This window comes from Pseudorca crassidens, chromosome 14 (assembly GCF_039906515.1).
Source record: "Pseudorca crassidens isolate mPseCra1 chromosome 14, mPseCra1.hap1, whole genome shotgun sequence".
NCBI lineage: Eukaryota > Metazoa > Chordata > Mammalia > Artiodactyla > Delphinidae > Pseudorca > Pseudorca crassidens.
The window spans coordinates 43,220,438-43,240,124 of NC_090309.1; the positions used below are offsets into that span (position 1 = coordinate 43,220,438).

Consider the following 19,687-nt stretch of genomic DNA (forward strand, 5'->3'; position numbering starts at 1 on the left):
GCCAGTCTCTTTGTGTCTGGTATAGATTTCTGACTGATCATTTTGGAAGGTTATAAGTTTCTTATACTTTCCTCATTCAATGCTAAATTGAAACAAGAGATTACATCTGCTTTTTAGTTGAATTTCACTGCACAATGATAAAACTAGAAGTTTAATGATCTTGAAAATGCTAGTATTTCATGATAAGGAGCCTATGTGGACAGTGTACTTGATACCTTAATTGATACTTTTATCTTATGTGAATATAAAACAGCCAACATCATTGTATAAACTACCTTCTTCTGTGTAACTTGACAGGATCAATATTCTCTGGGATTCTAAGTTTCAAAGACAACTAAACAGTGGGAAGTTGATAAGTGAGGTGCATTGTTATCACTGAGAAACTCACATTTTATTAGGTCTTTTTCTTGTTAAAAAATGCAGATAGGGACATTTTTAAAGGGATGATACAAGGTGTCAGGATGGGTCAATAAATGAAAACAGACTACGTGGAGTGAATAACTAAACTTCCATTGATTGGTACTCTCTACTTCTCCTAGGAGTCCTATCTAGTTTTAGAGAAATTTTCATGTAATTATGTCAGCATTCTTACAAAATACTTTGATTTGCAATTTATTTTAAAGCACCCCCTCCAAAAATATCATTGTCAGAATACTAATGTCCTAATCCCATTTCCTGCACAAAGACAGACAATAAGAGTCTTCTAGAAGTGCCACTCTAGCAACAGACAATCTACAGAACATCATGACATTGATGTTAGTGCTAACAGGGGTGGGCAAAAGGCAGAAATATTCAGTCCCCCTCTCTTTACAGAATTCCTGGGAACAAGAAGAATAATATTTAAGGACTCTTTCAAATGCCATTTAATGGAGAAATTATCTCATCCATTCCAGCTATATTTATGGAAAATAATATTATCTTTGTAAAGGACTAACATTTATTATTCATATACTTTGTGTTAGGCACTGTGTTTGGTACTTTACTTTTGATTTTGTTTAATTTCACAGTAACCCTATAAGGTAGGGTTATATCTAACCCTATAAGATATGATTGACTCCATTTTACAGTTGAGAAAATTTATGATTTTTAAAGATATCAGTGTCTAAAATCACCCTCCTGGCAAATAATAGAGCCAGAAGGTGAAGTAAGGGTTTCTAACTTCAACTTCTAAATTGCTTCCTACCTAGTGCCTATTATGTGCAGAAGCTTTTCCCAGGCACGCAAGTAACAGCTCCCAAATCGAATGGTTACCAGAATTCCTGGGGTGCTTGTAAGGCATACAGATTCCTTGAAGACATCTTAAGAGTTCTGATCCATACGTCTGGAATGGACTCTCAGAGCAAAGTATCTTCAGCAAGCGTCCTAGGAGTTTCTGATTAGCCAATTCAGAATAACTTCCAGGATGTAAAGGGATCTATAAAAGGACTCTACCCTCTAGGTAATTTGATTGTTGCAAAGAATCTAAGCCACTGACGATGGGAATATACATTCTGCATGTATCTCCTTCTGTAATGCCACACAGTACACTTTATAAATTCTTGATCAATCAAGAGAACAAAGGCATTTATTTGGATAATAATTACTTGTGTTTTTCAAGATGAGACAAAAGCAAAATGGTTTCAAATGAGTATTCACATAAACCTTTGTACACATTTTAAACTCCAAAATATACAAATTCTCTGTGTAAATTTTAACTTACTTAAACATGTTAAATAGCCATGTATGATACCATCATTACTGTCATATAATCCCAATAGCAAATGTTCTCATAGGAGTTAGTGGAAAGTGTTCCGGTTTTATGGTTTTCTTCTATGTCTTTATTCATCTGTTTTTTATTTTACTCGATGTCTATGTATCCATCTGCTCTGGATTTCCTGAGGCAATCTTGTTATCTCTGTGAGGATATTTACCATGAAAATAATACTTAATTAAAGTTCTTAGACCAGTCACTTGTTTTAAGCCCTTTAAATATATGAATTCATTTGATCCTCAAAATATCTCTACAAAATAGCTCCTGTTATTATGATCCCCATTTTACACGTAAGGGAACTGAGGCAAAGAGTGACTAAGCGTATACCAGTGATCTCTGCTGCATTTAAAAAGTTGCAGTATCTGCATGTGCAAGAAAAATAATGAAATATCCTATTTCCACCTGGGAACAATAATGTTCTAGGTTCTTCAGCACTGGAGTCCAGCCGAGGAAATTATCTGTTTACCGAGCAGCAGTGTAACTCCCTGGAATATCACTCCCATAAAGCAGTGGCTTAACATTCTACATTACGTACTTATTAACGTGGGCATCGGGCAAGGGTTTGTTTTCACGGGAAAGAGGCAACATTTAGTATCTACAGTGAAATTAAGCCAAATTAGCAACACTCATAAAATCAAGAAATTCTCAGTAGAATTCTCATCAAGGTATTTACACACGATGACTTGTATTATTTTCTTTGTGGAATTTTATGTATGCTAAGTATGCATAGAGATATGGGATATGTAGATGATAATTATCACTGTGGCTAACATTTATAGAGCAATTACTATCTGCTCGGCACTGTGCAAATGTTTTTCGTGGATTATTCCGATTAATCCTGGCACATATCTTGATAAGTAGTTTCTTTGTTCCAGTTTTACAGATAAAAACAATTCTAGAGATATACTTAACATACCTAAGGTCTAATGAAAGAACTGGTGTTTGAATGTACATGTCTAACTACAGAGACTGCCTTCTTAATCACCATACTCAGACTGAAACCCAGGTCCACAGATGGACCCAAATATTGAATATTGTCCGTTGGTGAGTAACTACCTTCCCCCTTCCCCAAAGAAATCACCTACACAACTACAGGAAATGGAAATTTGTCTTTATACTAGTGTAGGTGAAAACATAATAGATGGACTTTTTAATTGACCACAGTTAGGACTGTAACATTTTAAAAAGCTCATGTAATTTTAAGCGGTGCTGATAGTTGGATTTAATCCAGAAAACATTTTTAAGCACCCACCAAATGTCCAGCACTGTGCTTGCTGTTAGATTTACAAAATTTTATAAGATGAGGTTGCAGATCTAGGGAACTTAAGAGTTCCACAAGACTGAGAGGGTTTGTCTGAGACTTGGACACCAGATGGTATGTCCTATAAGCACAGAATCAACAAGTTGCTGTGAGTCCAGGATGAGAATCATTAGTTCTGCTGCAATGGAAATGAACCTAGGACGTTTTCACAGTGGAGATATTATTCAGAGCGGAGTTTTAGAGCTGGGTGGATAGAATTTCACCAGATTGACAAACATGTGGAGGAAGAAATGTGTGATATAATTGGGGATGGTTTGTGCGATGATGTGGTGAGGGGGGCAGTGAGCCTAAAGAGGGCAGACTGGGCTCTCCGGATTATAAAGGAACCAGAGTGCCTTCCCAAAGAGTTTGGATTTTATTCTGTAGGCAGAAAAAATTGTTGTAATCAGGGAGTTATCACTTTTAGGTATGCGTGTCAGATATGATTAGGGCAGTAGCGATGGAGCCAGAAGGGAACAGCTGTGGAGCTGAGGTGGTAGACCTTTGTCCAAGGCATTGAGCACAGAAGGAGGAGGAACAGGTTTGGGGAAAATTAGTTTGCTTTTATATTATGGAATTTGAGGTGCATGCAGGCCACCCAGGTGAGAGATGTTTGATTGGCAGTAGGAAGTGCACGTGATAGGCTGGAACCAGAGGAGAGCCCCTGAGCCATGCCTGGGAGTTGCAAGTCCAGATGCCTGGGAAGCAGCATCCCAGTGCTGCTTTGTGTTGCTCAGATAGCAGCTGGATTAAATACTCAGTTCTACTTGTCACCTTTAGAAGGAAACCTGGAAGATCCCTCAAAGGCAGCTAGATGATGAAGAATCTGGATTCTACCTTACCTAAGATACCCTTAGTCTGGAAAAGAGAATGCAAAGAGGGAATGATCAATTTCTTTAACTGTTAGCAGGATTTCGGGAGACAGATATTTAGGTAGAGAAATGCAGCTCAAAGTCAGTGGTTCCCTCTCACTAAAAGGCAGCACAGGGAGCGGAGGCCAGTCAGCTGCCTGGGCTTTCTGCAGTTGGACAAGAGTGAAAGAAAAACGATTACAATTGGGTATGGGGAAGGCAGCTGCCACCAGAGGGCAGCCACACTTTGAGAACCCCAGCCGGCCAAACCGAGCAGCTGTACCTGAGGGTTTTGTCGGGGAAATGCACAGTGTGGTCGCAGATGAACAACACGTGGGTGGGTAGGAGGGTAAGTCAGAATTTAGAGCCTGCAGGTTCCCAGGGTAGCAGGTAATTTGATTCATTTACCTGGCCATTCAGATTTAACCGGTTAATTTCTCTAAATAGGCTTTTGAATTTCCTTTCTCTTGTAAGGGAAGTTTCCCACTCTTTCCAGAACACTGTACACTCAGACTAGATTGAGGTAGTAGCTTCCTTTGTATCTGAAGAGGCTGCTGTGATCTCAGTCACAGACAACTTATGAGTTTTGAGAAAATATTAAACAGTAATGGTGGAGCCTGAAAGATTGATACAGACTCTACCAGTGCAGAGATATTTGTGGATTTTAGTAGTAGCTACTCTTTCTGAAGTGTGACAAGAGATAATAGGGGTTTAACTCTTTAAATCGCACTATGACAATGCTGCAGACTGTGTGATGCTATTTTATTTAACAAATGAGCAAACCAAACCTCAGAGAGACTATCTACCAGCTCCAAGGTATCGCAGACAGAAAATAGCAGGACTGAGGTTTGAGCCCAGATGTGTTTTGCTCTAAAGGCCCTGTTTTTTTTGTTCTGCACAAGGTCTTTATTCTGTTGTCAGAGCTTCTTCCAAGAACATCATGGACAAGGCAGGAAGGAGATATGAAAATGCATCCAGGAAAGCATTGGGGATGTCCTGACGTTCTCCAGCTTTGACCCCAGAGCAATGAAAACTTTCTCTGCCGGGAGATAGTGGCAACTCTCTGACCTTTTCCAGAAGGAATTGGTGCTATGACTGATATTTAGGTGCTGCCATAGTTCATCTGAATCTGCTTGGCAATTAAACCACGTATTTTCCCATGCAATTAAACCACTTTGCATGTGATTTTTTTTTTTTTTTTTTTTTTTTTTGCGGTACGCGGGCCTCTCACTGCCGTGGCCTCTCCCGCTGCGGAGCACAGGCTCCGGACGCGCAGGCTCAGCGGCCATGGCTCACGGGCCCAGCCGCTCTGCGGCATGTGGGATCCTCCCGGACCGGGGCACGAACCTGTGTCTCCTACATCGGCAGGCGGACTCTCAACCACTGCGCCACCAGGGAAGCCCTGCGTGTGAGTTTTAATAAACCAGGTCATCTCCAGTGAGGGGAGGAAGGAGCTCTCTGGACATCAGGACTAACAGCTAAGTCCCTACGGAGGAGAAAATAGATTAAATCCTCCTCTCAGGAGAAAAGATGGAGCAGAATCTATCCTCTGCCCTCAACTGGCTTGATGACCTGCACCCCACACCACTCGGGAATTTGGGAGGGAAACAGACAAAGCTTATGGCCCTTTGACGGCTTGAAAGGGAGCATTGCACTGGAGTCAGGAGATGCCACTGGAGCTCCTCATTTTTCAATTTGGAAGCTACTCTTTCATAGTAATAATAATGATCCCAGTCATAACAGACACCATATCAAAGTTAAATGTAAAGAACATATCCTTTCTACAGTATTGAACTAATGTTAAAGGCGTGATGCTCTCAGTTGAAAACAACCATTTTAAACAGCAATAATAACAAGAAAATAAGCACGTTTTGAGATTCTTCCTTTCCACCCTGTCGGGCACCCCTGCTTGGTGCTGTTTCGGTACATGAACACAACGGCATATGCAGCTCTTCTCTTAGCATAAATGTTTTGGAAGCTGGCGTTGCTAAGCTATGGCCAATTTCAAATGCAAAAATCTACTTCCCCTGGAAAACGTGCTTGCTACAACCTTCATGCCACCTTCGACTATTTGTGTAGTTCCTAAGTGGAATATGTTTGGTTTATGCAAAGCTGAAGGAAAAGGAAAACGGAACAAATATCCAAAAGCACGTTGCTATGTCTTCTTTCTGTACCTTCAAACAATCACACATTTACTCATAAGAGATGCTGAACAAGGTCATCAGATCTAGAGGACAGTATATTTTTTGAGTTGATGATATATTGATCGTATTTTCCTCCACAGAGACTGCATTTTTGAAAAGTAGGAAGTTATGTATTTTTTATTTAAACTCCATGTACATGGCTATGATTTATTTGTATTTTATTAATTAGTTTACACATAAGAGTTGTGTACTGAGTGTCACTTCTATGTCAGGCACAGTGATGGCCAACAGATTCTGATTAGAATCCACTTAGAGTCTTAAGCCCTGGCATATTGTGGTTTTATTGTTCACAATTAGGGAATTTTATGGTACTTTTCTTGGACCCTTTCTTTTGATGCATTCTATTAGTTTCCTATTGCTGCTGTAACAAATTTCAACAAATTTTATGACTTACAACAACACAAACCTATTATCTCACAATTAGAGTTACTGAAATCCAGGTGTCAGCAAGGATGTGTTCCTCCTTTCCGCACTACCCAGACAGGGGTCCATACAGCGTTGTTCTGGACTCCCATCCTAACTTAAAGGGAAACTTTCACAATGTCCGGAGCCCTTGACGTCCTGCAAGTGAAGGAGGAGTATGTCCTCAAATTCCTTGCAGCAGGAACCCACTTAGGTGGCACCAACTTTGACTTCCAAATGGAACAGTACATCTACAACAGGAAAAGTGATGGCATCTACATCATAGATCTGAAGAGAACCTGGGAGAAGCTTCTGTTGGCAGCTCGTGCCATTGAATTCCCAGCTGATGTCAGTGTCGTATCCTCCAGGAATACTGGCCAGCAAGCTGTGCTGAAGTTTGCTGCTGCCATTGGAGCCACTCCTATTGCTGGCCATTTCACTCCTGGAACCTTCCCTAACCAGATCCAGGCAGCCTTCCGGTAGCCAAGACTTCTGGTGGTTACTGATCCCAGGGCTGACCACCAGCCTCTCACAGAGGCCTCTTACATTAACCTGCCTACCGTCACTCTGTGTAACACAGGCTCTCTGCTGTGCGATGTGGACATTGCCATCCTGTGCAACAACAAGGGAGCTCACTCAGTGGGTCTGATGTGGTGGATGCTCGCCTGGGAAGTTCTGCACATGCGTGGAACCATCTCCTGTGAACACCCTTGGGAGGTTATGCCTGATCTCTACTTCTACAGAGATCCTGAAGAGATTGAAAAGGAATAACAGGCAGCAGCTGGGAAAGCTGTGGCCAAGGAGGAATTTCAGGGTGAATGGACCGCTCCTGAGTTCACTGCTACTCACCCTAAGGTGGCGGACTGGTCCGAAGGTGTGCAGGTGCCCTCTGTGCCTACTCAGCAGTTCCCCACTGAAGACTGGTCTGCAGCTCCCACTGCTCAGGCCACTGAATGGGTAGGAGCAACCACTGAGTCATCTTAAGCTGTTCTTCCACAAACTCTTCAAATGGAAATAGGTTGACGGAAAACGAACAGTTTCTTAAAAAAAAAAAAAAACAACAATGTTTCCTTCTGGAGGTTCTAGGAGAGAATCAAGTCCTTGCATTCTCTTTGCTGATGGTCCCTTCCCTCATTTTCAAATCCAACTGGGTAGCGTCTTCAAATCTCTCTATTTCTCTCCTCTCTCTCTCTCTCTCTCTCTCCCCCCTTCTCTCACCCGCCCCCCCGCCTCCATCTTCACATCTTCTCTGACTCTCTTGCTTCCCTCTTATAAGCAGCCTTATGATTACGTTGGGTCCACCCAGATAATCCAGGGTAATAATCTTGCCAAATCACGTTTGCAGTCTCTTGAGCATGGAAGGCAACATCTACACAGGTTCTGGGGATTATGATATAGACTTCTATGTGTGTGTGTGGTGTTCGGGGGGGGGGGGCGTTATCCCACCTACCACATTCGCATATTGAACTCATCTCCTAGCTAAAATTCCTCTGCTTACGCTGTGTACTTTAAAAAATGAAATGTTTTTGAAACATTTTCCCAAAAAAATGACATGAAGAAATTTACACCCTTTTTGGGTCTTCACATAGAATGTAACACCAATCCTCTGGATGCCAGGGCAGATATCCTAGGAAGTGAATTTCTAAGTGTTGCAGAAGGAAACTGTTCACTGAGTCCACATTTTCTTAGCACAGCACCCCCAGAAGTTCAGTTTCTCTAGCTAAAGGTAAAAGCTCTCTGAGTTCTACTGGATGGTACTCTGGGGAATATTTTTGTGTGCTGAACACAATTAAAATTATAATTCTTTTATTGCATTTATGCATATTAAAATAGAATATCAACTTAATATTTTGATTAATAAGTTTTCCCCAAAAGGAGGTCATTACTCACAGTTCACACAGTGCGAAAGCCATGAATGTGTGCCTCAGTAGCCTGAGATTTACTGTGACTCTATTTCTGTACTGAATACAAATTCATTTAAAAATATATTCATTCCCCTATTCTCCCTGCATTGAGGTTTACGAATGAATAAATGGCGGGTTAGCAGTTCTAAGAATGCTGGGGCAGGGTCATAAGGACTTTTATGCCTGCTGGAAAGATCCTTTGGGGCAAGAGAGGTCTATTAGCCCATTCCATGTTTCCCAAGCTGAGGGAGAGGCCAGAGGGCCACATTCTGAGCTGAGAGGTTTTGAAACTTTGCTTTCCTTGGCCCTACAAAGCATAAGCTTTCTGATATTTCTCTCTCTTAAGCTATTTAATGAGGAGGAAGAGAGACATTTTCCCCAGTGTTGAGTATAAAGGAAGAGTAGATGAGAAGGTATGGCTGGAGGATTTCTAAACCCACAACTACACCCCAGTTTACTCCAAAGATGGAGACACTGTAGCATGAACAGCTGAAGTAGGGTTTTGCTCTTCATTGAAGGTATTTTCTGCAAAGTTTTGGAAGAGTTATGAACTAGTGGGAAGAAACCACATATATAGGCCTTGATACACACACACACACATATTTAGATTAATAAGTTCGTGTTTTAATTAGCCAATGATACAGTGCCATATTATGAATAAACTGGCCATCAGGGATGAAAGAATGGAGTGAGGAAGAGGTTTCCTGGGCCTCAGAGACTCTGATAGGAGCCCAAAGCTGTTGATACTAGTGTTTGTGCAAGAAACGGTTTCATGAGATCAAGAGAACTCAACTCTTGTTGTGGTGTAGTCCTATACGGTTATATTATCATTCAGGAAGAATATACCTTACATTTGACAGAAGGTTTTCAAACATCAGGACATCCGTGTTCTTGATCCAAATTCAGTGTCAGCAAAGATTGCGTCATCGCCTCTCACTGGCAGTTGTTGCTTTACTTTATAATACTTTTTATATTAGTTATCCTTTGGGGGCAACATGATGAACTTCAGATCTTTTATTGGCTTAGTGTTTTGTTTTTTTTAAATATTTATTTGGGCTGCTCCTGGTCTTAGTTGCGGCATGTGGGATCTTTGTTGCTGCATGCAGGATCTTTAGTTGCGGCATGTGAACTCTTAGTTGTGGCATGTGGACTTCTTAGTTGCGGCATGTGGACTCCTTGTTGCGGCATGCAGACTTCTTAGTTGCAGCGTGCGGACTCTTGTGGCATGCATGTAGGATCTAGTTCCCCAATCAGGGATCGAACCCGGGCCCCCTGCATTGGGAGTGTGAAGTCTTACCCACTGGACCACCAGGGAAGTCCCTCAATGTTTTTTCTTTTTTTTTTAATAGATCTTTATTGGAGTATGATTGCTTCACAGTACTGTGTTAGTTTCTGTTGTACACCAAAGTGAATCAGCCATATGCATACATATATCCCCATATCCCCTCCCTCTTGAGCCTCCCTCCCACCCTCCCTATCCCACCCCTCTAGGTCATTGCAAAGCACTGAGCTGATCATGATCACCCTGTGCTATGCAGCTGCTTCCCACTAGCTATCTATTTTACGTTTGGTAGTGTATATATGTCCATGCCACTCTCTCACTTCATCCCAGCTTCCCCCACCCCACCACATCCTCAAGTCCATTCTCTATGTCTGTGTCTTTATTCCTGCCCTGCCACTAGGTTCATCAGTACCATGTTTTTATTTTAGATTCCATATATATGTGCTAGCATACGGTATTTGTTTTTCTCTTTCTTACTTCACTCGGTATGACAGACTCTAGGTCCATCCACCTCACTACAGATAACTCAATTTCGTTTCTTTCTTTGGCTGAGTAATATTCCATTGTATATATGTGCCACATCTTCTTTATCCATTCATCTGTCGATGGACATTTAGGTTGCTTCCATATTCTGGCTATTGTAAATAGTGCTGCAATGAACATTGTGGTACATGACTCATTTTGAACTATGGTTTTCTCAGGGTATATGCCCAGTAGTGGGATTGCTGGGTCATATGGTAGTTCTATTTTTAGTTTTTTAAGGAACCTCCATACTGTTCTCCATAGTGGTTGTATCAATTTACATTCCCACCTATAGTGCAGGAGGGTTTCCTTTTCACAGCACCCTTTCCATCATTTGTTGTTTCTAGATTTTTTGATAATGGCCATTCTGACTGATGTGAGGTGATACCTCATTGTAGTTTTGATGTGCATTTCTCTAATATTCAGTGATGTTGAGCATCTTTTCATGTGTCTCTTGGCCATCTGTATGTCTTCTTTGGTGAAATGTCTATTTAGGTCTTCCACCCATTTCTTAATTGGATTGTTTGTTTTTTTGATATTCAGCTCAATGAACTATTTGTATATTTTGGAGATTAATCCTTTGTCTACTGTTTCATTTGCAAATGTATTCTCCCATTCGGAGGGTTGTCTTTTCCTCTTGTTTATGGCTTCCTTTGCTGTGCAAAAAGCTTTAAAATTTAATTAGGTCCCATTTGTTTATTTTTGTTTTTATTTTCATTACTCTAGGAGGTGGGTCAAAAAAGATCTTGCTGTGGTTTATGTCGAAGAGTGTTTTTCCTATGTTTTCCTGTAAGAGTTTTATAGTGTCTGGTCTTACATTTAGGTCTTTAATCCATTTGAGTTTATTTTTGTGTATGGTGGTAGGGAATGTTCTAATTTCATTCTTTTACATGTACCTGTCCAGTTTTCCCAGCACCACTTACTGAAGAGGCTGTCTTTTCTCCATTGTATGTTCTTTCCTCTTTTGTTGTAAATTAGGTGATCAATGTGTATGGGTCTATCTCTGGGTACTCTATCCTGTACCATTGATCTATGCCAGTACCATACTCTTTTGATTACTGTAGCTTTGTAGTATACTCTCAGGTCAGGGAGTCTCATTCCTCCAGCTCAATTTTTCTTTCTCAAGATTGCTTTGGCTATTTGGGGTCTTCTGTGTTTCCATGCGAATTGTAAAACTTTTTGTTCTAAATCTGTGAAGAATGCCATCGGTAGTTTGATAGGGATTGCGTTGAATATGTAGATTGCTTTGGGTAGTATAATCATTTTCACAATGTTGATTCTTCCAATCCAAGAACATGGTATATTTCTCCATCTGTTTATGTCATCTTTGATTTCTTTCATCAGTGTTTTATAGTTTTCTGAGTACAAGTCTTTTGCCTCCTTAGGTCGGTTTATTTCTAGGTATTTTATTCTTTTTGTTGTGATGGTAAATGGGAGTGTTTCCTTAATTTCTTTCTGATTTTTGTTGTTAGTGTATAAGAATGCCAGAGATTTCTGTGCATTAATTTTGTATCCTGCAACGTTACCAAATTCATTGATTAGTGCTAGTAGTTTTCTTGTGGCATCTTTAGGATTTTCTATATATATTATCATGTCATCTGCAAACAGTGACAGTTTTATTTCTTCTTTTACAATTTGTATTCCTTTTATTTCTTTTTCTTCTCTGATTACTGTGGCTAGAACTTCCAAAACTATGTTGAATAATAGTGGCAAGAGTGGACATCCTTGTCTTATTCCTGATCTTGGAGGAAATGCTTTCAGTTTTTCATCATTGAGTATGATGTTTGCTGTGGGTTTATCATATATGGCCTTTATTATGTTGAGGTAGGTTCCCTCTATGCCCACTTTCTGGAGAGATTTTATCATAAATGGGTGTTGAATTTTGTCAAAAGCTTTTTCTGCACCTATTGAGATTATCATATTGTTTTTATTCCATCATTTGTTAATATGGTGTATCACATTGATTGATTTGCGTATATTGAAGAATCCTTACATCCCTGGGAAAAATCCCACTTGATCATGTTGTATGATCCTTTTAATATCTTGCTGGATTCTGTTTGCTAGTATTTTGTTTAGGATTTTTGCATCTATTTTCATCCGTGATATTGGTCTATAATTTTCCTTTTTTGTGATATCTTTTTCTGGTTTTGGTATCAGGGTGATTGTCACTTTGTAGAATGAATTTGGGAATGTTACTCCCTCTGCAGTTTTCTGGAAGAGTTTGAGAAGGAGCAGTGTTAGCTCTTCTCTAAATGTTTGGTAGAATTCACCTGTGAAGCCATCTGGTCCTGGACTTCTGTTTGTTGGAAGATTTTTAATTACAGTTTCAATTTCATTACTTGTGATAGGTCTGTTTATTTTTTCTAATTCTTCCTGGTTCAGTCTTGGAAAATTGGACCTTTCCAAGAATTTATCAACTTCTGGTGTTGTCCATTTTATTGGCATATGTTTATTTGTAGTAGTCTCTTATATTCCTTTGTATTGCTGTGGTGTCAGTTGTAATTTCTCCTTTTTCATTTCTAATTTTATTGATTTGCATCCTCTCCCTTTTTTTTTCTTGATGAGTCTGGCTAAGGGTTTATCAATTTTGTTTATCTTCTGAGTCTGGCTAAGGGTTTATCAATTTTGTTTATCTTCTCAAAGAACCAACGTTTAGTTTTATTGATCTTTGCTATTGTTTTCTTTGTTTCTATTTCATTTATTTCTGCTGTGATATTTATGACTTCTTTCCTTCTACTGACTTCGGGTTTTCTTTGTTCTTCATTCTCTAGTTGCTTTAGGTGTAGGGTTAGATTGTTTATTTGAGATTTTTCTTGTTTCTTGAGGTGAGATTGAATTTCTATAAAATTGCCTCTTAGAACTGCTTTTGCTGCCTCCCATATGTTTTGGGTTGTCGAGTTTTTGTTGTCATTTGTTTCTATGAATTTTTTAATTTCCTCTTTGATTTCTTCAGTGATTTCTTGTTTATTTAGTAGCGTCCTGTTAGCCTCCATGTATTTGTGGGTTTTTTCAGTTTTTTTCCCGTAATTGATTTCCAGTCTCATAGCATTGTGGTCAGAAATCATGCTTGATACGATTTCAGTTTTCTTAAGTTTTCCGATGCTTGAGTTGTGACCCAAAATGTGATCTATCCTGGAGAATGTTCCATGTGAACTTGAGAAGAAAGTGTATTCTGCGACTTTCAGATGGAATGTTCTATGAATATCAATTAAATCTGTCTGGTCTATTATAAAGCTTGTGTTTCCTTTTATTTTCTGTTGGGATGATCTGTCCATTGGTGTAAGTGGGGTGTTAATGTCTCCTACTATTATTGTGTTACTGTTGATTTCCCCTTTCATGGTTTTTAGTATTTGCTTTATGTATTGAGGTGCTTCTACGTTGGGTGCATAAACATTTATAATTGTTATGTCTTCTTCTTGGATTGATCCCTTGATCATTATGTAGTGTCCTTCCTTATCTCTTGTAACACTATTTTAAAGTCTATTTTATCTGATACAAGTATTGCTATTCCAGCTTTCTTTTGATTTCCATTTGCATGGAATATCTTTTTCCATCCCTTCTCTTTCAGTCTGTATGTGTCCCTAGGTCTGAAGTGGGTCTCTTGTAGACAGCATATATACGGGTCTTGTTTTTGTATCCATTCAGCCTGTCTGTGTCTTTTGGTTGGGGCATTTAATTAATTTATATTTAAGGTTATTATCGATACGTATGTGCCTATTACCATGTTCTTAATTGTTTTGGGGTTGTTTTTGTGGGTCTTTTTCTTCTCTTGTGTTTCCCTCCTAGAGAAGTTTCTTGAGCATTTGTTGTAAAGCTGGTTTGGTGGTGCTGAATTTTTTTAGCCTTTCCTTGTCTGAAAAGCTTTTGATTTCTCCATTGAATCTGAATGAGATCCTTGGTGGGTGGAGTAATCTTGGTTGTAGGTTTTTCTCTTTCATCACTTTAAGTATATCCTGCCACTCCTTTCTGGCCTTCAGAGTTTCTGCTGAAAAATCAGCTGATAACCTTATGGGGATTCCTTTGTATGTTATTTTTGTTTTTCCCTTGCTGCTTTTAAATTTTTTTCTTTGAATTTAATTTTTGTTAGTTTGATTAATATGTGTCTTGATGTGTTTCTCCTAGGGTTTATCCTGTATGTGACTCTCTGTGCTTCCTGGACTTGTGTGACTATTTCCTTTCCTATGTTAGGGAATTTTTCCACTGTAATCTCTTCAAATATTTTCTCAGACCCTTTCTTTTTCTCTTCTTCTGAGACCACTATAATTCGAATGTTGGTGCATTTAGTGTTGTCCCAGACCTCTCTGAGATTGTTTTCAATTCTTTTCATTCTTTTTCTTTATTCTGCTCCTCAGCAGTTATTTCCACCATTTTGTCTTCAAGCTCACTTATTCGTTCTTCTGCCTCAGTTATTCTGTTACCAATTCCTTCTAGTGTAATTTTCATTTCACTTATTGTGTTGTTCATCTCTGTTTGCTCTTTAGTTCTTCTAGATCTTTGTTAAATATTTCTTGTATTTTCTCAATCCGTGCCTCCATTCTATTTCCAAGATTCTGGATCATCTTTACTATCATTACTCTGATTTTTTTTTCAGGTAGATTGCCTATTTCCCCTTCATTTATTTGGTCTTGTAGGATTTTACCTTGCTCCTTCATCTGTGACATAGTTATTGCCATCTCATTTTTCTTTTTTTTGATGAGTGGGATTGTTTTCCTATCTTACTGGTTGTTTGGCCTGAAGTTTCCAACACTGGTGCCGAGTTGAGGACCTCTGTGAGACCTCACTCCATTGAATATTCCCTGGGGTCTGAGGTTTTCTGTTAATCCAGTTGTTCAGATTTGGAGCTCTCACTGCAGGATCTTTGGCCTGACCCCCGGCTTGTGATCCAAGATCCTGTAAGCCACGTGGGGTGGCAAAAATAAAAATAAAAAAGAAAAGGAAGAATAACAAAGTAACAAATAAAATTAGACTAGGAGACTAACAGATATGTTAGAAAGAATATAAAATTAAAAATATAGATGAAACAGCAACTGGAAGGTAAAACAGAACACAATAGTAAAAAAGAGGAGGAGAAAAAAAAAAGGTGGAAAAGGCCTTGGCTGTGGAGGGCGGGGCTTAAACAGGGGCGAGGCTTGGGCAGTGGGCAGGGCCTATGCTTAGCACCCACAGGGCTGGGAAAGGCCCTGGGAGTTGTGGGTCATGGGGCTTAGGCTCAACAGAACTGATGGGTCCCAGGTGTGCCTCCTGCCTCTGTTCTCAGAGGGCCGGGGACCGCACCTAGGAGCCCAGCAGGCTTCCCAGGCTGAGTGGGCAGGGTAAACATCCTCCGCTCCTCTACTGCTCCTCTGGTCCTGGAGGGCCCCTCCCACCCATATCTCCTGTTCTCCTCCTGGTCTCCCTCCTATGCCCCCAGGACCCATGCAGCCTGGAGGGCATTTTGGAGGGCAGGGGACCAGCCTGGGAGCTCAGTAAATTTCCCGGGGTCGAGTGAGCAGGCGCAACGCCCTCTGCTCCTCTTCCACTCCTCTGGTCCTGGAGGGCCCCTCCCACCTGCCTCTCCTGTTCTCCCCTCCGGTCTCCCTCCTATGTCCCCACGACCAAGTGGCCCGGGGGTGGGGCTCTGAGAGTGTGGGACCCAGCCCAACTGGGCAGGGGAAATACTGAGTGTGCTCCCCCTTGATCTGAGCCCCAGAGGATCCCTTCATGTGTGTGAACCCCTCCCCCCCCTCAGCCACCCCTCAGGGGCGCTGGTCCTGTCTGGCCTCCACTTCTCCTCCCCCCACATCTTACCAGTTAGCTTGGGGGGTTCCTCCTGTCTCCTTGGGCATTGAGGTCTCCCACCAGCATCTGGCAGTTACCCTAGTTGTGGGGAGATGCGAACCCCGCATCTTCCCACACCGCTGTCTTGACTCCTCAGATGTCCCTCAGTGTTTCTAATTGACAGCAATCTTTGTTTCTCTTTTGATGTTCAAATTGTCATAGTTTGAGAAGTAGGAGCCCCATCAAGTCCATTCTTGTAGTCATTTTCGTACATCTTAAAAGTTAACCTTGCTTTCTAATATCAGCAAACTATTCCAAGACGGTCTTGAGTTCTCCTGCACTGAACGTGGACTCAGTGGCTCTCTAAAGTGCCCTGATTATCTTTGGTGGAGAATAATGTTAAAGACCAGACTCTGTATACTAGTGCTGCAGACTATATTGTTTCACAGGAGAACTGGCAGTAGATCCGAGTGACAAAAGAAAAGGGGCAGTTTACATCAGTGAAATAATTAGAAGAATCTCCAATTCCACAAAAAGGTCATTATTTCAATTTTGGTCTTTTATTAAGGTTATTTTCCCCTTTCTCTGGTATGAGAGCTTCCTCATCTAAAATCCCCCCTCTCTTTTTATACCAACTTTAATAATAGTTTGATAGTCATAGTTTGATATAACAGTTACACATTATCATACCAAACCATATGTATTTAAAGTGAAGATTTGACCCCAGATTTAGAACTCTCAATTTTCCTTTTCACTCTTTTTTTTTTTTTTGTGGTATGTGGGCCTCTCACTGTTGTGGCCTCTCCCGTTGCAGAGCACAGGCTCTGGACGCACAGGCTCAGCGGCCATGGCTCACGGGCCCAGCCGCTCCGCGGCATGTGGGATCTTCCCGTACCGGGGCATGAACCCGTATCCCCTGCATTGGCAGGCGGACTCTCAACCACTGCGCCACCAGGGAAGCCCTCCTTTTCACTCTTGGTCCAAGCATCTTTAATGGATGCAGGTCAAAATCATCTAACATTAACCTCACCAAATTTCTGAAAACAGGAAAAAAAAAAAAAGAACTTCTAATTTCCTTCTGGAGCAACATTTACAAAATAAATAATTCAGAATACACTGAGATACAGGATCCACATAAAATTATGTATAATCGTTGAAGGATAATAATAAAGGGTATAATGTAGGCAAATATAATCTTTTGTAGTTCTATTTAAGTTTCACTTTTACTACTCTATAAGAACTATTTTTTTATTTCTCTTATAATGTTTTTTTCTTAATTTATTTTAATTTTATTTTTAGTTGAACTGGGTCTTTGTTGCTGCATGCAGGCTTTCTCTATTTGCAGTGAGCGGGGGCTACTCTTCATTGCGGTACACGGGCTTCTCATTGCGGTGGCTTTTTGTTGTAGAGCAGGGGCTCCAGGCACGCGGGCTTCAGCAGTTGTGGCACATGGGCTCAGTAGTTGTGGCACACAGGCTTAGTTGCTCCGCGGCATGTGGGATCTTCCCGAACCAGGACTCGAACCCGTATCGCCTGCATTGGCAGGCAGATTCTTAACCACTGCACCACCAGGGAAGCCCAATTCCTCTTATAATGTTTGTATAATGTTTATTTCTGCTTTTAAAAAGACATTCAGATAAATGTAGATATTCATTATTTAAATATTCTAATGAGTTAACTTTCCCAAATCTAATTATAGTAGCAGAATAAATGAACAACATGATAATAAAAATTATGAAGCATTTTAACCAAAAATGTTATGTGCAACAGCTTTTGAAGGGCTGTTTAACTGCTTAGACACACGTGTACATGCACATCCTCACACAGAAGCAATGCATATCTCACATCGGCACATCTAGATTGCAACATACTTCACATGTATTTTTTCTTTTTTTTTTTTTTTTTTTTGCGGTACGCGGGCCTCTCACTGTTGTGGCCTCTTCCCTTGCAGAGCACAGGCTCCGGACGCGCAGGCCCAGCGGCCATGGCCCACGGGCCCAGCCGCGCCGCTGCACGTGGGATCTTCCCAGACCGGGGCACGAACCCGTGTCCCCTGCATCGGCAGGCGGACTCTCAACCACTGCGCCACCAGGGAAGTCCCTTCACATGTATTTTTATGTTTTCATTACACTTACATACTTCTTTATTTCAAGTTAGGAAGTGGTCTACTTGAGGCCCAGTAATTTCCCTCATGTAGGTTTCATTTTCACCAAAATACAAATGGGCCAACCAGACTTCCAGTTTGCTGCTTATGATTATATTGATGTCTGTTCCTATGTTTGTGTATTTCCACTGTTCTACCTTATTCCATTGTTTGACTATATTGCAATTTCTGTGTTCTACTAACGAACACTTATGCAGTTCTCCATTTTTCTATTATAGACACTGCTGCAATGACCATTCTAATACTTGACTCCTGAGACAAAAAACATAAAAGTTTATCTAGATTATATTCTTGGGTCTTATATTTATTTTCAAATTTACTAGAAAATCTCAAATTGCTTTCTAAAGTAGTTGTACCACTTTGCAAGTTTATTTAAACACTATCATTGTGGTTTTAATTTTAATTTTCCTGACTGCCAGTGAGCTTGAGTAGCATTTCAAATGATTTTTTTTTTTTTTTTTGGCCAGTCATATTTCCTACTTTGTGAAATACCTGTTGGCACCTGTTGCCCATTTTTCTATTGGGTTATCTGTCCTTTTTTATTGATAGTAATTAATTCTTAACTGCCCATGGATGTCTCCAGCAGAGACCTCCAACACTACCTGAAAGATCTAAACTGCATCAAATGCACTAGAATTCATTGCCATCCCACTAGTAGACTCTGCTACTCTCTTTTCCTCAAAAGGCCTCTTGTCTCCTTAGTTGAGAAGTCTGGGAAGCCCAGGTCCTTCCTCCCATCAGTCTTGGGGAAGAACTTAGCAGATATTCTTTGTCAGGGATTAAGCACCCTCATAGATCCTTAGTCTAAGCCTAGCATATTTCCTTCCTGACTCTCTGGATCTTCTTTTATTTCTAGCAAAATGGGGGAAATCTTCCTTTTGACAGGGACTTGTTTGATTCTCATCCACCTCTGTCTCGTTGCCTCTTTCAGTTTAACAGGGTTTGTTCTGGGCATTGTGACTACTTCCAGTGCAGGCCGTGGGGCCACGCCTCCACTTGTGGCCACTCATGCCTCTGTCTCTGAGTGCAAAGCTGTTCCCATACTCTCCTCCTCTCCCACGTACCAGGTACTGCTATATCCTGTGAAGTCCTTCACAAGATGGCAGTCTTCTTCTTCTCAACTCCTAATTTTTCCCCACTAGTATTAACGTTTTATTAAGTTTTCTGATTTCACATATTCTTACTGATTGACCTAATAGTTGTACTCCTCTAATACAATATATTTTCCCTCAGTAAAACTCTAAAGTGACCCAGATGTGAGAGAGGGTAGACATTCTCAGATTTGTAGCCTTGGAGAAATCAGGCACATCACTAGCCATCCACTTTATCTCACTTGACTTCAATCCAGCAAGGTTTTCTTCTTCCCTGAATAAAATCCTATTCAGAACACGGTAGTTATGAAAGGAGGAGATCAAGGTGGCAGAGTAGGAGGACACAGAGCTCATCTCCTGCCACAAACATCAAAAATACCTCTACATGTGGAGCAGTTCACACTGAAACAAGCTGGAGAGTGGCAGAATGACTCTCATACAACCAAGGCTGTAACATGGA

At 40.6% G+C, this 19,687-nt stretch overlaps 1 long non-coding RNA gene and 1 pseudogene across 1 annotated transcript in view; both read left to right on the top strand.

The window, feature by feature from the left end:
• The window catches only part of LOC137205659 (uncharacterized), a 472,268-nt gene that overhangs the window by 337,748 nt on the left and 114,833 nt on the right, over window positions 1–19,687 (top strand). The window lies entirely within an intron of this gene.
• Window positions 6,622–7,491, top strand: LOC137205658 (small ribosomal subunit protein uS2-like; annotated as a pseudogene).